Here is an 8,170-nt window from a genome sequence, read left to right as displayed (position 1 = left end):
TGTAAAACATTCCAATAATCTTTCATTTATTTAAATTGAATTCATACTTTTATTTAGAAGTTTTTTTTTTTAGTTTATCTATCTGTCCATCTAACTAGCAATCAATCTAGCTAACAATCGATCTATTTATTTATCGGTCTGTCCATCTATCGATCTGTCTGTCCATCTATTTAGTGATCTGTCTGTATATATGTATCCATCAAATTATTATGACTCCTTTTAAATATAAAAAATGGAAACAGATTGAAACCTTTTTGAATGTAATGTCAAGTTTTAATTAAGTCTGTCCTTTGCTGTGTTCAGTAAATGGAACATTCCAGGAGGCTGTCAGTCACATGGGAATAGTTTCCCTTATACAGTCACAGTTATATTTGTGCTTTTAGACAATGTTCTTTATCAGGTTTAGAACTGTGGCTGAAAGACTGGATCATGTTACACTAGGCTTTCCTGGCTCGTTTCATGTCCTTATTTAACTGCGCATGTTATATTTAGCACAGCATGCTGACACAAAACTCCAGTTGCCAGTGACACAATTTTGAGTGGAAATATTATAAGCAACTCATTAAGTGAAGTACTTGTGGAATCATACTTGTAAGCTACACTTTTACCTGCAACTATTTCACAAGTATGATTTTACCTTTGGACTATTACTCTTTTATTCCAGGATCAAACATACATTCCATTCAGAATGCATTACTTTGAAGCACATATACCCCATGTTCCAACTTCCGCAGTCTATTTCTCCGGTCCAGTCATCTGGCCTTCAACCCTCTGTATATCTCAACCATTTTAAGTGATTGCTTTGTCTTGGTGAGAAATCTTTAGTAATGGTTACATTAAGTATCTTTGACAGATTCACTGCCTTTGGCATGTTTGGTAAATTCTGAGTCATTCTTTTGATTTGGTCTTAGTAAACCACACCGGACGTGCATCAGTTGCTGGTTTAAATGTTTCAGTTATGATGGGACAAAAGAGTATAGATTGGGTATGAACTGAGCAGTTGAAACCAAATACCACCATGGGGGGAAGAAATCACTTAAAGCTTGATTCATACCATCTGGCCCTTGATGTGAGGGCTACATTAAGGGCCTCTCAACTCATTTGGCTAAAATCAAACTGGCAACAGGAAAACTATGCAATATTGCTTTATACTTCAAAAATGAAAGCATAAGTGAAATTGAAATGGCACTCTTCGAAATGATTAATTGAATCAATTAATTGAATCAATTAATTGAATAGCAAATTTGCACTGCGCCATCTAAATCTGTGCAACAAACAACATAAGACAAGCTCTGGCAAGAAGAGATTTCCTAGACAGTTGGCTCAGCATGGCTGATTTTAAAATGGCTGTGACAGGGGAGATCCTGCCTTTCTTCCCAATGAGGACCATGGAATCACATTTAAAAAAAAATGCTTCCCTTCTCTATTCATGGGGCCTCCAGCCTTTCAGGTCTTTCTCACACACACACACTTCCTTGAAATTCCTTCAGCACATGGTCCCCCTTTCCATTTGTGCTGAGAACTGGGGTGAACTGACAGGGGGCCCCTCTTTCCTGCTCAGCGCTCACAGAGAGGAAAAGCCTAAATGGCCCAAGGCCAGAGCCGGGGTTTCATAGTTTCCTAGACATAAATTATAGGACTGAACGCTGCCTTTGATGCTGAATATTTGGTAGTCCATATGTCTTCTTATCATGGATTCTAAGGGCAGGAAACAAAAAAATAATAATCCATGTTACAGCACAGGGCCCTGTGAAGGAAGCCACAAAGAGTGTGTAAAGTGTGGATAACTGAGAGACATTCCACACACACTGAGATTAAGAAGGGGCCTCACTTTCCATTCAGAGAACTTCATACTTAATACTATGCATGCATAATGATCTTATTACTTGACTATAATCATCTAAATATAACCACATTCCCTCCATGTTATATTTAGTGTCACTTGTTACAGTGTGCTACCAAAAACAACACTTAAATAATAAATGGAAATTACATATAAATACATATGAATAGTTTACAGTCATTGAGTACATCAACAGTGAATATCCATCCAACCATCCATCCAAATCGCTTGATTAATGAATATTAATTTATGATTTCATTTAATAATGTACATAATCACATATTTAATGTATAATGTGAATTATAAATATTTATTTTACAATATTTAAATATTTTGCACTCATCGCTATACCACAAGCTTTAACAATATTAAATAGTGCAACATCATGTCGCTTATGACTACATTTTGACTAAAACTTGTTACAGCAATACTGCAAGCACAGCATTTTGGTCGAGAAGACCATATTGTTAAAGTTGCTTATTTATGCATCATTGTGGTAAAGCTACAATTACATCATCAGATGGATGTAAGGACCAGAACTGGAAGCCCCAACATCCTCATCCTTTTCTGAGTCAACAATAACAAAACTGCAGACCTCTCTGACAGAGGCTGATTAATGTGGCAGAGTTGCCTTATTATTTCACATGAACTATATACTGGTTTATCAAATTAATATGGCCGTGCTTACACAACAGCATGCCTGATTTGTGTTGCTGTAATATGTGGGCACATGCAAAACTGAAACTATTCAGTAATCACAAGGTGAAGCTGTTCAGACATGTCACTGGCGTCACATGGATGTTGGTCACGGTATTAAGCCCATCAACAACCTTTCTGTCACACTTCAAGGGTCAGCCTCTATTGTACATTAGTGTTAATGCCATGATTTGGCAGCTCTAGGTTACAATGGAAATGATTGCCTGCATCAAGGTGCACCGCCAAACATCGCAATCATTTTCCACGAACTACAAACCATGACGTAAACTGCTTTGGCGTCACATAACCTACGTTTCAAGTAATTACTTAAATGGCATCTGATCCCAATAAACCAAACGAGGCGGATTATTACTGACTAAACCTCTGGCCCACACGGATAATGTTTGCTAAAGTATTGCATGCTTTGGCTGATACAGGAATGACGTTCTTTCTAGGCTCCCTGAGCAATATGGCTGGGTAACTGCATATTTGAGTCTTGAGATTGTGAACTTTCTGAGAAACAGCCCACAAAGGACCTCCCCTCCTATGGAATTTGACGCCAGCGTTGCCATGTTAACATGTGAGAATGTGAGATTCTCTTGTTTTGACCACTTGAGACAAGGCCTTGGGCAAAGCCAAACACCACTTCAAAGCCATGTGTGCTTGTGTTCCCATGATAAATGGAGGCCTGGCTTGTCTTTGCTGTTTGTTTTTCCTCTTTCGCTCCACTACTTAAGCAGCGCACACTGCACAGATAGGCTGCTCCGCTTGGTGGCCAGCTGCTATGTTCCTGCGCGAGCGAGTCGCAGAAGACTTTGCTCTGAGTCTCTGTTTTTCGCAGGGAGATGGAGAGCTCCGTCTCTTTTGGTCCAAGCCCACTCTTTTCCACAGCGGCACATTCGCAGGGATATTATGTCAAGGAAATGGAGAGCATAGCAGAGCCGTGAGTCATGCTGTTTACTGGTAAGAGTGAGGACGATCGGCAGGGAATCACACCCTCCCGGAATGACGTTTCCTGGAAAATCCTGTTGTTTCACAGGGGCGGAAGGAAAAGTACGTGGAACCTTGGGAACGGTTGGCGGGGCCGCCGGAACTTTTTGCAGATTGGGAGGAGAAGTAGCGACTAGCGAGAGCAAAGCTCCTTTCCAACTGGGGATGCAGGGATTCAAAGGAATGACAAGTATGCGCTAACCAAAGACAAACCCACCCAGTATGTACGACAGGGAAGCCAGTGCAACGTGGTTAATAAGTGAAGAACAACAAGCACATGGAAAACCATGACATGAACAACTTTGTTTTAACTGACAACACTCATCTTAACTCGTATCTGACGTAAAATCAGTTCTCCACCCTCATGCCATTAAAAGGTCTACACTTAACTACTGGTCTACAGCAAACTGGCAAACTGGAGGATTGCGCAATGTGGCATCAACACATCATAGACATATAAACATCCAGTTACTCAAGCTCTTGAGAAATAAGTACCAGACAGCTCTTCCACAGACCTGACCACAGTGTGGTGAAGTCAGTCCTGTCCGATCCAGAAACTGGTAAAGGGCAACAAGAAAAGAGCAGGGTGTTGCTTTGTGGTCTAGACACCCCATCGGCCAATAAAGTCTGATTCTGTAATACACGGATCAATAACATGACCCTAATTTTTTCTTTTGTTTGGATCTGTTAATTTAGTCTCTCCTCCTACTGTCTTTTGCATACAACAAAAACATTAAAAGGCAATTCATACATATATTGACTTTATAATAATAATAATAACCTGTTCTATGATGAACATGTTTTTTTTTATTTCATAAATAAAATTCTATTAGATATTTTGGGTGGCAAAAAGTAAAAATATCAGGATGGCCTTACTGAAACTGCTGAAAAGGAAATAAGTAGGCCTAGTTTAGCATTATATTTTATTATTATTTGTTACTAAATAAAATATTAATAACATTTTTAAAAAATTATATAAAAATTATATTAAATATTTCAAATCGTTAGAATATTTCTAATTAAATTTCTAATTGAGTGTTAAAACATGCCAGCAAAACAAACCAGGAAGTAATATCACAAAGAGGACCAGAGGTCACGAGGTCAACAAGTCTTTTAAAATGTCAGATAATTTGAACTTTTTATGAAACAGCAACTCTAGTTTAAGTTAATAAAAGAAAAACCATGGGGTACAAACACCCCACATAACTTAATGACATTTATGAATTAATTATATGACTTTTTTTAAACATGCATATAAACTTTAGTTAAAAATGGTCTAAGAGTTATGTTGGCCCACATCACATATTTCCCAATTCTAGCAATGGCCAGATCAAACATAGTCTCATAATTTAACTGCAATATTTCAAGTGACAACACAGTGGCCTTGCAGAAACCCATTCCAATCAATAAGATTTGAATTCATGATGACTGGGGATAATGTCGAAGCATAGGTGAAGACGTGGCGCTCAGAGAGAAAGCAATGGGTGCGCTTGACGTGAGAATTGGGTTTGGAGTTCCCCTGTGTTTCATTTTGAGTCATTAACTCATCAACTACCGCTGTCTCATTCACTTTCAAAACCCACTGTCCTAACCACAAAGAGTACTGTAAGAGTTCCTGTTCTCCAAATGCACCATCTAAACCACAGGATTTATTTCTCCAGTGATTCTAGACTACGCTATCTTTAGAGGTGTGAGATACTTGATGCTACAACAATAATCTTGAACTAAAATTGACATCATGTGATTAACATAATACTGATGGTCAACTGTTTACTCATAGAGCAGCTTAGTGACAAGACACGAGTGCCTGCCCCCTTCTAGTGATCCCACGCGTGTGTCTCATGACAGTGCAGTGTGTGCAGTTCACTTCCCCATGGTTTCTAAATGCAAGATGTGGGAGGCCATCGCCACAGATACCTCAGCAACTCTGAGTCAGACTACCTCTCAGACGAGGTCACACAACCCCGCATACAGTATGAATAAGGAGACATGACAAGGTTGCCCTCCTCCATGATTTTCCGATCAAGATGGGACTAAAGTCACAACAGAACCCAATATTTGCTCTATTCCCTGTGCCATCTTCTGCAATACGCTCTTAAACCAATGGAAACACAAACATAATCTGACCCCAGCAACTATTTCAGTGTAATGGCAGGCAGTGCAGTTTCCCCTTAGCTCTGCTCTCAGGACTCTTCCTGGGCAATGACTGGTGCTGATCTAGCAGCCTCAACAACTGATCTTCTGCTGACTCTGGAAAAATAAAGCCAATTTATCAGATTGGAACACAGCCGCCCCTCACAAGTGGATGGTGGCCTTTTTATATTCTCCAGGGTGTGAAATTAACACCTGTCACCAGCCAAATGCGGATACTGTTTTACACAGTGGTAGATATTTTTGCTCATCTACCAGTCGCTGTGGCGGCCGACGTGTAGAACGTCTCCGAATGCTGTTACATAAAAAAACAACGATGCACACATTCGATTTTATTTTGAGGAACAGATGAAAGGCATGCTTTTAATGTGCATGCCTGACTTGCTGTTCGTCATGCATGCTGTGTGAGGGCTTTCCATTTACCACACATGAATTTCCATACCTTACAACCGAAAGATTTTGCCTTACATATAGTTACTTTAAATGAATATTAAGAGGTGCTTCAGGTAATTAATTTACAGTGTGGTCAATATAAATTATAAATTAATTATAACAAAACCCCTCACAGATTCATAAACCTCCATATCACAGCATAACAAATGAATAACTAACTTACAACTTTTATAAGTATATCCAATTGGATCTGCATAGTACACTATCATTGTGTCACGATATATAAACTATATAACAAATCTGAACTGCTTGATTGTTTATAAAATGTAAACTATACTGTCTAGCTAAATGTATTATTATTACAAGCAAATGTGTATTATGAAAAGCACTTTAAATACATTTACTTGACTTGGATCCCTTCTATCGGTGTACATTCATAGCTCTCGAAAATGACGTGAAACATTTCGTAATTCCAAATATTTGTGGCCGTACAAAGTTCTACACAAAGCTAAAGCAACATAACACCTGTGTGGTTAAAGGTGAATTACAAGAACAGCGTTCACTGGGCTAACTTAAGTGGAATAATGTGAATATATTTTTGGTCCACTTAAAATGTCTTTGCATATATCAAATATATACAGCTATTTTATTTAGTCAATGATCCACAGTGACTAATAGGCAACAACGTTAGTTTCCCACCCTGATTGTCCTTACATTGTCACATTACATACCAACACATACTCTGTTTGAGCATTGGACATGCATTCCTCTAAATGCAATGAACGGACTTCACTTTAATGTGGTTATCATCACATTAAATTGATTCAGAACTGCTACTTTATCATCCATTGTGGACATGAATCACATTATCCAGTTATGACTCATTTTTCCTGTGAGGGCGTTGCTCTAGTGCTAACCTGCCAGAATAGAGTGGACACAATCCTCCTTAAACAATGTGTTCATAGATATTTCCAATCACCTACACATCACATACTCATATACATTCCATTCCATATGTGCTCTTCATACAAACTTGTGAGAATATTCAATCACTAGCTTGTTATAAGGTCCTAGAAAGCGCCCTAGGTTTTAGTAGACATGTTGAAGGTGACACGTGCTCCTTTATTGTGATATATTATATTTTAAACCATCACTTGTTTTTGCACTGCGCAACGATAACATAACATACGGGCATTTTATAGAAGGCACAGTGCATTCTCTACGCTTAAATGTAATACTCATCACAGTGCGCACTAAGAATCTGACATAGCGTCACCCTATTCTTGAACCCTCGTGTTGATTAAAGAGCGCGAGAAAACCGAATCTTTCCGCGCGGCTCGGATGAGTCTGGATCGTTACAACAGTCATTTCAACGCTTTAAAACTTCCAATAGTTCTCGCCGCACATATGCCCTTTGTCCCAGAATTCCTAAACCCCCCACCACGTGTCATTTCCTAGTCTCGAGAAGTATGTTTTCAACAATACTTACAGCAACTGTAACCAGGCACATATGTGTATTTTCTCCGATGAGGTCCGATTACAAGCACATGTTGTTTTTGCTGAGTACCTTACAGTGCGTGCTCTCTGCGGTGTTCTTTTCTGGGTGAAAGTTCTGTTTTCTTTTGTCTGGCAGGCACAGTAATGTCTGTTTCCATGTCTGACATCATTTTCAAAGTAAGGATTCTTGGAAACATTGTTCCTTGTAGTCCCCAAAACGCTTCATAAAAACAGTGCCACCCTGAGACATCTAATCACCCTGAGTGTATGTGGTTTAAGCGAAAGGTAATACGATTCTGTGGTTGTCTACATGTTACATGTCTGTGGTTGTTAGAGTCAGGATTGAAAACGCTTATGGGTCAATGATAGGGCCCTAAAATGAAATAAATAAATGCACAACATATACTTATTTACTGACTTTATCAATACGATTCAAGATAAACATCCATTAACACACAGAAGAAATTACAAATGATTAGGGTTGCAGAATAACTTAGCTTGTCCTGAGTGCCAAATGGTTCCTAATGTAACTATTATTTATAATATGTTATTAATGTTACTCTCATATGATTTTTGTTTCCTGAAATCTGAGTCAGGCTC

The sequence above is a fragment of the Sinocyclocheilus grahami genome, unplaced genomic scaffold (assembly GCF_001515645.1).
Source record: "Sinocyclocheilus grahami isolate Dianchi unplaced genomic scaffold, SAMN03320097.WGS_v1.1 scaffold1686.1, whole genome shotgun sequence".
NCBI lineage: Eukaryota > Metazoa > Chordata > Actinopteri > Cypriniformes > Cyprinidae > Sinocyclocheilus > Sinocyclocheilus grahami.
The sequence above is the reverse complement of the archived record's forward strand: the minus strand, read 5'-3'. Positions refer to the sequence as shown.